Here is a 12,460-nt window from a genome sequence, read left to right as displayed (position 1 = left end):
TAATCACTGATACTTGGGTACCTCTGGTCCAAACGCAACAACACTATTACACCTGACCTTGACTTATAATCAGCAAACTGAGTGCATCTCTGGATAACATTCTCTAGAAGGAGTTGATATTAACTATCTAAGGGTTTATATATCTCTAAACATATGTCACTCTTTGAAATTCTTCATATTTTCCAGCTCTGCAATGATGTAATTGTTTCTAAAAAATCTGTAAATTCTCCATTTTTATGTGTAATAATGTTTCTTTTATTTGACCTAAACTTGCAGCTTTAAGGAATGACCTCTGATATGAGCATTCTGTATTGATCTAGCTGGGATCGATCAAGAAGACAGCTAGAATCAGATCAGCCCAGTGTGCCTGCTGGGTAAAACTGCAGCTCCAGCTTAAAGAGCAAGCAGAGGATTTTAAGAAGAATAGCTCATCTGTGAATGCCGAGGACTTCTAGCTCCTCTCCTTGGTTCACCACCTGAGGCTGAGAGATGTCACTGTATTCAGACTTTAACTGCACACATAGCATAAGTCAGGCTATTGGTCTAGGAAATAGGCAGCAATAATCTATAATCTGAAGAATAATCTAGTTCTCAAATCTGTGGCTCTCTCTATTGCTTTAACATGTCTTCAGAAACGTACAGGAGTCTGACTCCCTGTGCAAAGCCACAGGTAAACACAGGAACGGCAATCCCATTCCCATCCTCTGCAATCAAAGGCCCTTCCCTGTGCATCAGGTGCTACCCTACCTGCAGTACTCTCTCTCCCTGCATCCATCCTCCTGTAAGAAACTGGAAAACACACCCATTTGTGTCTCCAGATCCTTATAATTATGGTCACCTACATCACATTACAGACTTCTTAGCTATGGTGCTTGAGCATTGCTTCCATGTTTAGACGATAAACTTCACAGATATTTTGCTTTTTGCGGGGGAAAAATATACACGTATAATGACTAAGATACCAGGTCTTGAAATAACCCTGCCTGGGTTCCCGGTCAGCCTCCAACAATACCTTTTTTATAACTTTGGCAAGTCTTAGCTCTCTAGGGCCTCAGTTTTCACATCTGTAAAATGGGAATGATAGAACAGGACCTGCTTTAGAGAGGTGTCATGAGATTCTATACATAAAAAGCTTAGCACAGTACTGGGCATATATTAACTGCTCAAAAAATGTAGAAGTTTACTATTATTCATTGTAGAATTAGTTATCATATGGCAAGTGCTGGGAATAACATGAGAAAGAAAAACACATGTCTTCTCTCAACAAAGAGCTTATATATACCCTATTTTAATTTGCTAATAGCTCACCACTTGTCTATACCACAAAGGCTAGGAAACCCAAAACTGGAAAATGTACACATGCCCAGTTGTGTTCAAAATCTCAAACACCATACATTTTGTTAAGTATTTATATAAAACTTACCAAATCAATTTCATCCTCAGGTTTCACTCTCACAGGAAGAGATACAAAATTCCAGCTTATGTCAAATTAATGAATCCATTAATCTGTTTCTGATTTTGGGTTTGGTAAGCCTGAATGTTGAGGGAAAATCAATAATTATAACTATATTCAAGTTGGGATTTAGGAAAACAGACAAGAGTGAGGAGGGAGCTATGAGGCGGTCAAGAACCTAATGAGGAGCAAATTCCAAATAACAGTCACAGAATACAAAGGAAATGGTCTTTTATGGATACCACAAAGGAATCATTTGGGTTTGAAATATCTTTTTTTAAATGCAATAATTTGGTGAAGATGAAGTCACAGGGCTTCGAGAGGAGCACGAGGTTGCCTGCAGGAAGGCACAGATGGCTGGAAGCAAACTAAGCAAAGACCCAGCCCCATGCAGCCACTTCTCTGAAAGGCTGTGATCGCCTGGCACAAAGGCCGACCAGACATGTCAGGGAAGAGAGCAGGAGGCAGCTGGAGGAGCTGAGATTAATGAGGAAGCGCAAAATGAGAAAGAGCAACAACTGGAAACCCTTGTGGTGACATCAGGAACAGAGCCAGAGAAGACAACCTTGTTATCACATCTGTTCCATCATTATAATTAAATGGTAATGCGTGTCTCTTGTTGGGTTACCAGGGTGGAATTCCAAGTGGGGGAGCCCCTCACCACTCACTCAGGCCCCCAGCCTCTGCCCTTCTTGTTGAAGCTGAGGAATCGTTCCGGGTGCTAATAGGCTGGGTGTCTGGAGCAAGTGTTAATTTTGGATTACATCTGAGTGGAAATAAGATGAAGGTCTGGGGAATGCTTTGCCTTCACTCAGATGTTTCATTTCCAATTACTAGCACTGCAGAATACCCAGGGAGATGTTTTCATTCCAATTTGGAAGATTTCATAAACTTCCAAACTTTGAGGTATCGATCCAAACTCTTGAGCTTTGGAAGCATGCACACGCACTCTGTGGGGAGGAGCTGAAAGCTCCCGAGGAGGGAGGGTAGAGGGAGAGAGAAGATGGTATAAGTCCCACCTGAGGAGATATGCCCATTCTCAGATGGGCATACATCTCTGCTCTTGCCAAAACTGGCTCTGCTCAACCCTGAGGCCCATTAGAGGCACTCAGAACCATTAGCTCTGACTGGTTCTGTGCTAAGTAAATACTCTAGTGTCCAACTAGAAACTAGGGCAGCTGCCTGGGTTTGCTTTTTTTTCCTTTCTTTCAAAATCAGCAACACAAAGTTCTCAACCCCAAATGGCTCAAATGCACCTCTTAATAAGTATACCGTTTTATATATTCTGCTAGTGGAGGTCAGCATTAATTTGAATTTTGCTAGACTCTAAGTGTTTTCTTGCTTGGTTTTCAATATCTCCGATTTTTGTTTGATTTTAGACAGGGTCATTTGCAGGGAGGGTCCAATAATCAGATTCCACCATCAGAAGGTAAGCTATCTATACCTGCAGGGAAAGGCCTCTGTCTATCATCTTTGGAATCTAGGAGCTAAATAGCAGTTGTTTGTGAAGCCTCCCAAAGGAGGTTTTTAAAAACAAAGCACTTCACTCAATGGAGTGGGGAGGGTAAGACATGATCCCGTGCTAATACATTATTCAGCTCAGCTTCAACCAGTGAGTATCTGGTTATCATAATGTCCTAATACCTGGACACTATGTGGCTATGTTGCAGGACAAGACATAGCTACAGCTGAGCCTAAAAGGATTTCATTTATAAATAATATTTGTCTCTTACATTTCCGGTTAATAGCCAAATGAATTAAAGAATAAAGAATCAGTGGAGAAATTTCCCTTGTGATAAAAAAATATATATATTATCCTAACACCTTGGTAAGATTTATTTCTACACCCAAAAACAACAGAACACCAAGTGGCATAATCATGAAGTGCCTTCCATGTTTAGTCTCTAGCTGACATTTAGAGATGCTATACTAGAAGCGACTCAGTAAAATCAAAGCGACCTAGACAAAAGTTAGGAAAAAAAGTAAATACCCAATAAATGTTAGTTGTATTGAACTGTGGGTCATTCTGATTTAGGTTCTTTTTATCTGGTCAACACTTCTCACTCTTTTTTTCTAATGCTGCCTTCTTCAGAAATGACCTAGGGCGAAACTACTTTTTAAAAAGTAAAGAAACAATTATATCACTAGCAGACACCATTCTAGATGCTCACCAAATGCATTTCCCTCTTTCTGGATACATAGCAAAACTACATTTCCCTGCTTCCTGTGTCTCAATGGAGCCAAATGAATGTAAGGAAAACTGGTGACTTACACAGACTGTGATGGCTAAGAGCAGGTGGGTCTTCTCTCCTCTTTCAGTGGTAAGCATCGTGAACACAGTGAGCATGAAAAGCTACATGTTGATGATGACAGTAACTAAAGATGGAAGGACCTTGAGTGCTTGACTAACCATGTGGAGCAGAGCCCCGTATCTCGGCTTCCCCTGCCAATCAGAGTAAAGAATAAATGTTTAATGTGTTAATCCACCAAAAATTGGAGAGGTTTGTTTGTTTTGGTTTTTCTTCCCCCCCACAATAGGTAGCACTAGTTATTCTAGTATGGAAATGGACACTTTGAAATGGAATGCTATTATAACAAAGACCAAAAATGCATTGTACTGAGTGAGAAGTCAGGTGGAGACGATATTAGAGTCTAGAAAGATGATGATTTGCGTTATGCAAAGGCCACATGTGCAACAACCTGACAAGAAGATTTCACACCTACTGAGCCTGTCACTAGGTAAAGCAGTTTGAAGGAGAGTAGGGTGTTAGTATGTGTTTACAATTATTGCTGAATTTGGTTAGAAATTATAATAAAGTGAAATTATAATAAAGTTCAGGAGAAAATTGATCAGCTTGAGAAAAGAAAAAGGAATAGAGAGAGTCCAGTAATATGGGACCTTGGATTACAAATATTGACTGCTTCTTGGGTTTTAAGGAGCAGGAAAAAAAAGATCAAATAAGGCTTTGAGCAACAGAACCCCACTAGGACCAAGCTTTCTGGAAAAAAATCAGATTAAAGATAACCAGATAACCCAACTGCCTCAAGGTAGCCGCCATTAAGCTGAAAGAGGAAAACACTGAGTGAGAGAAAGCAAAGAAATAATGTAGATCTGGACTCTTTCTAGGGAAAGAAACTGGGGTGCCTCAGTTACTAACATGTGAGATTGACTTTAAGCAAACAGATCAGCAGCCTACCTAGTTTTTCAAGGGAAGTGTGTTACTAGATAAACCATAACCAAGAAGAGTACAACCCCTCTACCATTCAGGACTTTTTAAAAAACCCTTGTGACCTCAGCCTTCTAAATGGGCTCTGACAACTCCACAGCCCCAAGAAGGGCACATATCCCAGTGCCTACAGTGATAGTTAATTTTATCTGTCAATTTGATTGAATCAGGAAATGCCCAGATATGATTATACATGATTTCTGGGCTGTCTGTTAAGGGTGTTTCTGGAAGAGATTTAGCATTTGAATTAGAGGATTCAGTAAAGCTGATTGCCCTCCCCAATGTGGGTTAGCATCATCTAATCTGCTAAGGGCCTAAACAGAACAAAAAGGCTGAAGCAGGAAGAATTTTTGCTCTTTGTTCTGCCTTATTGCTTAGGCTGAGACATACTGCCCCTCAAAATGGAATTTACATCATCAACACCCCTGATTCTCAGGCCTAAAGGCTCCAACTGAAATGCATCACCAGCTTGTCTGGATTTCCAGGTTGCAGGAGTCCATGATCTGTTGATCATGGGACTTCTCAGCTTCGTAACTGCATCCTTCAATCAATCCCTAATAATAAATCTCCATTATATGTCCTACAGGTTCTGCTTTTCTGACGAACTCTGACCATCCCAAATGTTGCAGGGAGGATAGTGAGCAGAAAGAAACCCTTCCCTCATGGAGTGGTGCAAATAGCCAAAGAGATAAAAGGAAACACTCTCAGATGATAAACCAGTCTCATCAGGAATTTCCCCACTCAACTTCACAACACTTGACCTAGACATTTCAATTTACTATGGATCAATGATATTTATATGTTTTTCTATCCTTCTTTTCCCAAATGGGAGTTTTAATTCGCATACTCCTGTCCTTACCAACTACTGTGTATCAATTTGATATAGGAAGGGACACTGATAGCTGTTTTTTCTCATGCAAAGCCAAGAAAGAGTCACATCAACACTCAATGGGCATAACTGAGCAGTCAGTTCTGTCCGCAGTGACTGAACAGGATTTTGAATTGCTTGTTTTAAGAAGAGATGTCATGCAAAAAAGACACATGCCCAAGCAGTTGTCAGAGCTGCACCCTCAAACAGTACGAATTGGCAAAAGCTCCCAGAGACAGTCAGCAGTAGGTATATAGGTCCCCTGTGGACCATTCATTATAAGACAGAGCACAGGGATCTAGCAGAACCATAAACCAGACCATGGGAAACACAAGATCTTCCCCCAGCACATTTTGGGGACAGTAAATAATTATAAAATGACATAGTAGAAACTTGTCCCCCCTTTCCTGCTGGCCCTTTCACAGTTTAGGAAACTCTAGTCCCTACCTTGGGTTTGTAGTTCTGAGTTCTAAGCCTTAGAATTTACCAAAACTACACTAGTTAAGCCTTTATAGACACTAGGTCTATAAAGATTTGCAAAAGTCCAACTCTTTTGGGGGGGGGGGGGGAGAAGGTCAATGTTATAGGTTGAAATGTGTCCCCCAAAACTATATGTTCAGGTCCTAATCCCTAATAGCTGTAAATGTAACCTTTTCCCAAAATATAGTCTTTGTAGGTGTAATTAGTTAAAGTAAGTTTATACTAGAATAGGAGAGGTGCTAATCCAATTACTGATGCCCTTATAAGAGAGGGGAATTTGGACACAGACAGAGAGACACAAGGCACAGAGGAGAAGGCATGTACAAATGGAGGAAGATTAAAATGATGCATCTACAAGCTAGGTGATGCCAACGATGATCAACAATCATCAGAAGCTGGAAAAGAGCAGAAATATTTTTCCCTAAAACCTTCAGAGGGAGCACAGTCCTACCAATGACTTGATTTTGGACTTCTGGCCTCCAAACTATAAGAAAAATATCTCTTATTTAAGGCTGTACCAGTTTTCAGTTCTTTCTTACAGAAGATACAGTCAGCTAGCAGCAGATTATTTAGTCTTAGGCAGATTAGCCCTACCCCTTAAGACAAAGGTATGTTTGAGTATAGGAAAAAAAAAAATGAGACATGTGGGCAGGCTGGTTACCACAAGGCCAGTCTCTGTCATGGACATGGACTTCTACACACACTGGAAGACTACATTTCCCAATCTTCCCTGCAGTTACATGGTTATGTGACTGAGTGTAGTCAAAGGAAAATGGGAGAAGTACTGTTGCCACTTCTAGGTTTCACAGCCAAAAGTGCCATGATCCTCTCTCTCTTGTCCTTTGTTATGCAGCCACATGCCAACAGCCTGCATGACCTAAGGAGCAACACAATGAACACAGCAGAGCCTCTGTCAACAGGAACCCTCAAATGATTGTGAGCAGCACAGCCTCACATTGCACCCCCACTGATCATACTGAATTGACACAAAAGTGAGAAATAAACATTACTGGCTTAAGCCCAACAATGTCTTGGAGACAGCTCATACCAGCTCTGAAAGGCCAATAGCATTTCTTCCCAACTCTGTATGTAATGATGTATCTTTGTAACTTAAATATTAACATCAGCTGTGGTGAGTATACTCATCCCATGAAAATAGCAAATGCCACAAATCAAGGATTTTTTTTCCCTTTTGTTTGGATAGTCAGTTATTAAATTTTACTACCACACCACTAGTTAAGCCTCTAAGGAATGAAGGCGGTTGTTACAGCAGCTAGAATTAATCACACTTACTAATAAAAATCTGTACTTTCAGTTCTGGCAGGTGATTGATACCAGAAAAAATCAGAGTGGAATTCTAAAATCTTGGACATGAACATCCGTGGAGATTATCTGGGTGAATTTACTTATTTTACAGATGAAAAAAGGTAACATTCAGTTCAGGGAAGTACCTCCAACTAGAATCCAGATCTCCAAGAGTAAAAGGCACCTAAAGGCAGGTCTTCAGCAAGGAAATGACAAAGTTTGACTTAAATTTAAAAGGAACACTGTGACTACTGGTGGAGAATATATTGGAGAGAAATGAAGTACAGGTGAGAGACCAGCTGGGAGGCTACTGGAGAAGTGGAGATGTGCGGTGATGGTGATCTGACCTTAGATGAGACAGTGGAGAAAGAAGATTTTGAAGTTATAATAAATGCTGATAAACCTGTTCCTTTACTTGCTTATAATTCTGTTTGCTCCTGGAGAGTAACTTTTGGGATGCAAGGACCATAGTAGTAGGACTTAACAGGCATCCTTAGTGTCTGGCATGAGAATTACTACAATAAAGAATCAAAATTATACCTACCAAGGGGCTATTTTTTTGTGTGTCTGCTATATTCTAGGCATTTTAAATATATTACTTCTCTTTTGAAGACCCCAAAGATAGGTATTAATATTTCCATACTTGAGATGAGAAAACTGAGACTCAGAGAACCTAATTTGTTCAAGGCTACACAGCTAAAAAGTAGTAGAACTAAGATTCAACCCAGGTCCATTTAACCCAAAAATTTCTTTATACTCTTGTACCTCCTTCTTTACAGTGAATTCTCATGTGGTTTAAGACTGGAAGGGGACAAACCAATCCTGGTAAGAAAAGTTTATCAAGAAACTTCCTATGTCAATATCAGAAAAGGAGACAGAACATAAAGACTCCTAATTCTGGGAAACGAACTAGGGGTGGTAGAAGGGGAGGAGGACGGGGGGTGGGAGTGAATGGGTGACGGGCACTGGGGGTTATTCTGTATGTTGGTAAATTGAACACCAATAAAAAATAAATTTAAAAAATTAAAAAAAAAAGAAACTTCCTATGTCAAACAGTGGCAGAATAATAACTAACATTATCAACATGAGCTTATAAATACACCTTCAAGAAGATTTCATTAAAAAAAAGATTTCATTAATGCTTCTGATTTCTTTCACAATAAACATAATACATCTAAAGCATTCTGTAAGTGTTGGCCATTATTTTATCACAATTCTATCAATATAAAAATTAGGAAATACTAACTGGAAATACTGATCGTTCAAGATGTTTAACAATTAACAACACACCTCCCTTTCTTCTTTCCTCATTCCACTCAAAAACATATCATCCAAAAAAATGTACCTGTCTAGGCAGTCTGTTGGGGGAGGTCCAGATTCATTAGCAGATGCACATGTATGCAGTAGCCTCTCACCCTGAAGTAATGAGCCATGTAGTATCTAGATGTAAATGTAAACACATCTGTGACTATCCAACCTGTGAATTGTCCAGTGCAGCTCTAGCTCCATTTCTTAGCTTTGATGCTTTTCTTCTCCTAGCAGAGCAAGGATGTAGCAGACAGACTGGCTTAACACTGAATTAAAATCTAAGATTCCTCAAAACTTTGAGCAATTTTTCTTTCTTTTCCAAAGTTCTGAGAGCTACAGATCACCTTCTGAGTGTCCATACATACAGTGTTGGAAATGTATACATGGTTTGGCAAAGCAGAACTCTCCAGGGCTTTGGAGAACTGATGCCAGATAATTTTTTGAGTATTCACAACAAGCTAGACACTCTTTTAAGTGGTCGTTGGAATGTTTCATCTAATTATCAACTTAACTCAGTGGGAATTTTACAAAGGAAGAAACTGAGGCTTAGACAGATGGGTCACTTTTCCAAGGCTCTGCAGCTAGTGACAAATGAAGACAGGATTAGGGTCCAGGCATTCAGACTCCAGAGCCGGAGGTTTCATCCTGTGCTCTCCTTCATAGCGCTATGGCCTCACTGGGGAGAGGGGGCGAGTAGGGGGAACCAAAACCTCCCTCAGCTTAAACCTAGCTAGCCCAGGCTCCATTCCCTCCCTGTCATATTCCCACCTCTGCAGCTTATTTATCAAGAGGCTAACCAATGGATGCACCATGTCACCCATAATCCCCCTCCTCATATTGGCCTTAGAAGTTCCATGTATTCCATCTCCTACTTCCTTTCTCCTCCTCAGGGCTACACCCATCTCCAGTGTCTAGAAGTTTCTGACTTTTTGAAGGCTAAAATTTAGCCTAAAAAATGATTTTAGTGCCATGTCTAGATTTCTATATATAAGTAGGCTTTATCAGCCCTCCCTTTGGCTAACTCAGCATACATTTCTAGCTGAGAATCCTTTTTAGAAGGATAGCAATAGTATGCACTGCTCACCAAGTTAATCATAAACGCATAATGTTAGCATCAATCAGGCAGTGTTTACTATACATAACCCATGTCAAACTCCACCTATAGAAATGGACAAAATTTACAAGGAAAATAAAACAAACATCAAAACACAAAGTACCATACATAAAAACACAAATAGTGATAGGAAACAATACATAATCAGGTTTATGTTTAACAGTGTTTTGAGATATTAGCATTCTACACAAATACTTTGAAAAATATATAATAAGTAAGCATTAATAATAAATTCAAGAGGATGGGGCTTAAGGTTAGGGAATGAAAGGTGGAAAGAATATGTAGTCAGTCAAAAGCACTTTCTAGACCTTCTTCAAGTCATACCACAAACACAGTATGTCTTTTCAAATGTACAGCAGTACTCACTCTTTACTATATTGAAGAAGATAATTGGATACAGTTTCAAGCTACCCTAAAATTTATTATTTATTTTAATCCCAGGTGTCTTTGAAGAACAACCAGGTAAAGAAGGATTTTATGTGTAGTTACTCACAAAATACCTTTGATGATTCCTTCCAAAAGCAAGATATTTTCTAAAACATCTTCAAACCCAAACATGTCCCAGTTTCCTAAATTACCCAGGAATGATTCTTTTGTTGGCTCTTTCTTGATCATGTGCATTAAAGGCAAAAAGATAAAACATGCTCTCAAGCATTGCATAGTGGATAATTATATTTTTAAGGAGCTTCAGTTACATTATTTTAGCATCTGTGTAATTAAACCAAAGTGCGATTCTCAATTAGCAGGTTTTCCTTTTGTCTCTGGGATATAATATCTTCATGGATAGGAAAGTGTTTCCCCTCTTTGAGTAGCTATATTTATGTCCATTAAACCAAGAGAAGTGTGGTACAGGCTTTAATGAAGAAGTCTATCCATAAGGCAGTGAAGCTGAGGGGAAACGTCAGGGTTGCCCATCAACCCCTGTTGAGCACTGCAAAGTAATAACGCTTTTTGCAGAGAGACTGACAGCAAATAGCAAAGGTGTGAAATGAGAGATGAGATTTTCTTTGGAGCTTGTCCAGATTGTGATAGTTTTCTAACCTGCCTCTCCCCCACCCCCCACTAGCTTTTCCCCATCTGTAGACACTGGCCTGCCAGCCATCAGTGTTATTCCCCAAGAGCATCCCTGATGATTAAACACCTGTGGCAAGCAGAGCCTCCTGGGTTTCTGTCACATTTGGCTGAAATTTCCTTTTGGTCATGGCAGAAAATTAAAGTCTAAATTTCAATACTAACCAAATAATCCGCCATGATTATGGAAAACATAACATTATATTTACATCAGCTTGCATCCATTCAGTCTGATACCTGTGGTTTTTATTGGGAAATTATTGTATTCAGGATACACCTCTTCACTAATAAATGGTTTTGAAGCAGCTGAAAAACTTGTTGGAGATATGGCTTATGAGAAATGTCACAGCATAGATTTCAGGGAGTTATTGTCCCCAGCCTTATCAATAACTAAACTAGTCATTATTTGAGGCAGGTGATTCTATTGCAGAATTTCTTGTACACACCTGTATTTTTTTCTTGTTTTGGTGAAGGGGAAGTAGTGCTCAACATTCCTGTAGCTTGAGATGAATAATGCTGTGTGAATTCCAAAATGGAAAAAAATGAATCAGAAAATTATTCCATTTCAGCTTGTTTTCAGATTGAAGTTTATACCCCTCACTCTGTGAATGAGCTCAGAAAGGTGACTTATTACAAATTTTTCCAAAGAATTCTACATAGAATGTTAATATTTCAAAACATTCTTTAAAAAAACAAAGTTCAAAAAAAAAAAAGTTCCATGAGAAAATAGCACATGGGCTTTTGTATATTAAAGACAGAAAACTGAGAAGTCCAATGTGCTTAACTGTGTTTAAGCCATGCTTTTCAAACTTATTTGGACTTCAGAAAAAAATACATGCACGCATATTTTTTAAATTATTGACTGAAAAATACGTTTGGTGAATCTTATCGTGAATTCTATAAGACATGAGATTCTTGGTATCAGAACTTGTTTCCTGGTAAAGCCAAGTATCCATAAAAAATTAAACCATTTACATTCGATTATTAGCACTTCCATGGCAATTATTTCTTTAAATTCTCTCTACAAGAGACCTGAGTTCATGGGACATGAGAAGGTGAGTGTGGAGTGAGGTGTGCAATTCCTTTCTGAATTGCAAACACAAGGAATTAGAGCCAGGGTCTGGCAGAGATATGGAATAAAAATGGCAGCAATAAAAAATTTACTCCCTTCTCTTTCCAACTCCCATGTGGAAGTGTATGTGGAAAAAGAAGAGGCAGAAATACAAATAAAATGTTCTCCATTAGCCTGTCAACTTCCATCCACCTGGCTTACCCTTTGTAATTATTGAACACCTACCATATTCTAGACATTTTGCTTGGCACTTGAATGTAAAAGCAAATTAAGATAAGACCTCTTCCCTTAGTCAAGAAAGAAAATAATTAAAATTTATAACTAAACTCTAGTCCATGTTTTCTAGGATTCTCTCACCTTCCACAAAATAAAATACCAATAGAGTGACATTAATAAACATTTCTTCTCTCTGTTTCTGTTTCTGATCCTACCATCTATTTCAGAATCTCTAATTTTCTTTTATTCATTCCTTCAAAAAAAGATTAAAAATGATTTCTCACAACAACTGAGCATAAATCTGTTGAATTATGCACCATATTAAAAGGACACTAAGCATTATCCC

The 12,460-nt window shown here is 39.0% G+C and overlaps 1 long non-coding RNA gene across 16 annotated transcripts in view; it reads right to left on the bottom strand.

Annotated features, from left to right (window-relative positions):
• Positions 1 to 12,460, bottom strand: part of LOC112647822 (uncharacterized) — a 118,410-nt gene that overhangs the window by 63,849 nt on the left and 42,101 nt on the right. For 15 of the 16 annotated variants that reach the window (XR_007412064.1, XR_004817059.2, XR_004817049.2 and 12 more), the window contains 4 exons: positions 11,273 to 11,342; positions 8,679 to 8,773; positions 3,726 to 3,896; positions 1,424 to 1,533 (listed from right to left, as the gene is read on the bottom strand). This is a non-coding gene — a long non-coding RNA (uncharacterized LOC112647822). The remainder of the gene's footprint in view (positions 1 to 1,423; positions 1,534 to 3,725; positions 3,897 to 8,678; positions 8,774 to 11,272; positions 11,343 to 12,460) is intronic. The other variant, XR_004817063.2, reaches the window with a different exon arrangement.

Source organism: Canis lupus, chromosome 7 (genome assembly GCF_003254725.2).
Source record: "Canis lupus dingo isolate Sandy chromosome 7, ASM325472v2, whole genome shotgun sequence".
Classification (NCBI taxonomy): domain Eukaryota; kingdom Metazoa; phylum Chordata; class Mammalia; order Carnivora; family Canidae; genus Canis; species Canis lupus.
Note: the sequence above shows the minus strand (reverse complement) of the source record. Positions and strands in the feature narration are given on the sequence as shown.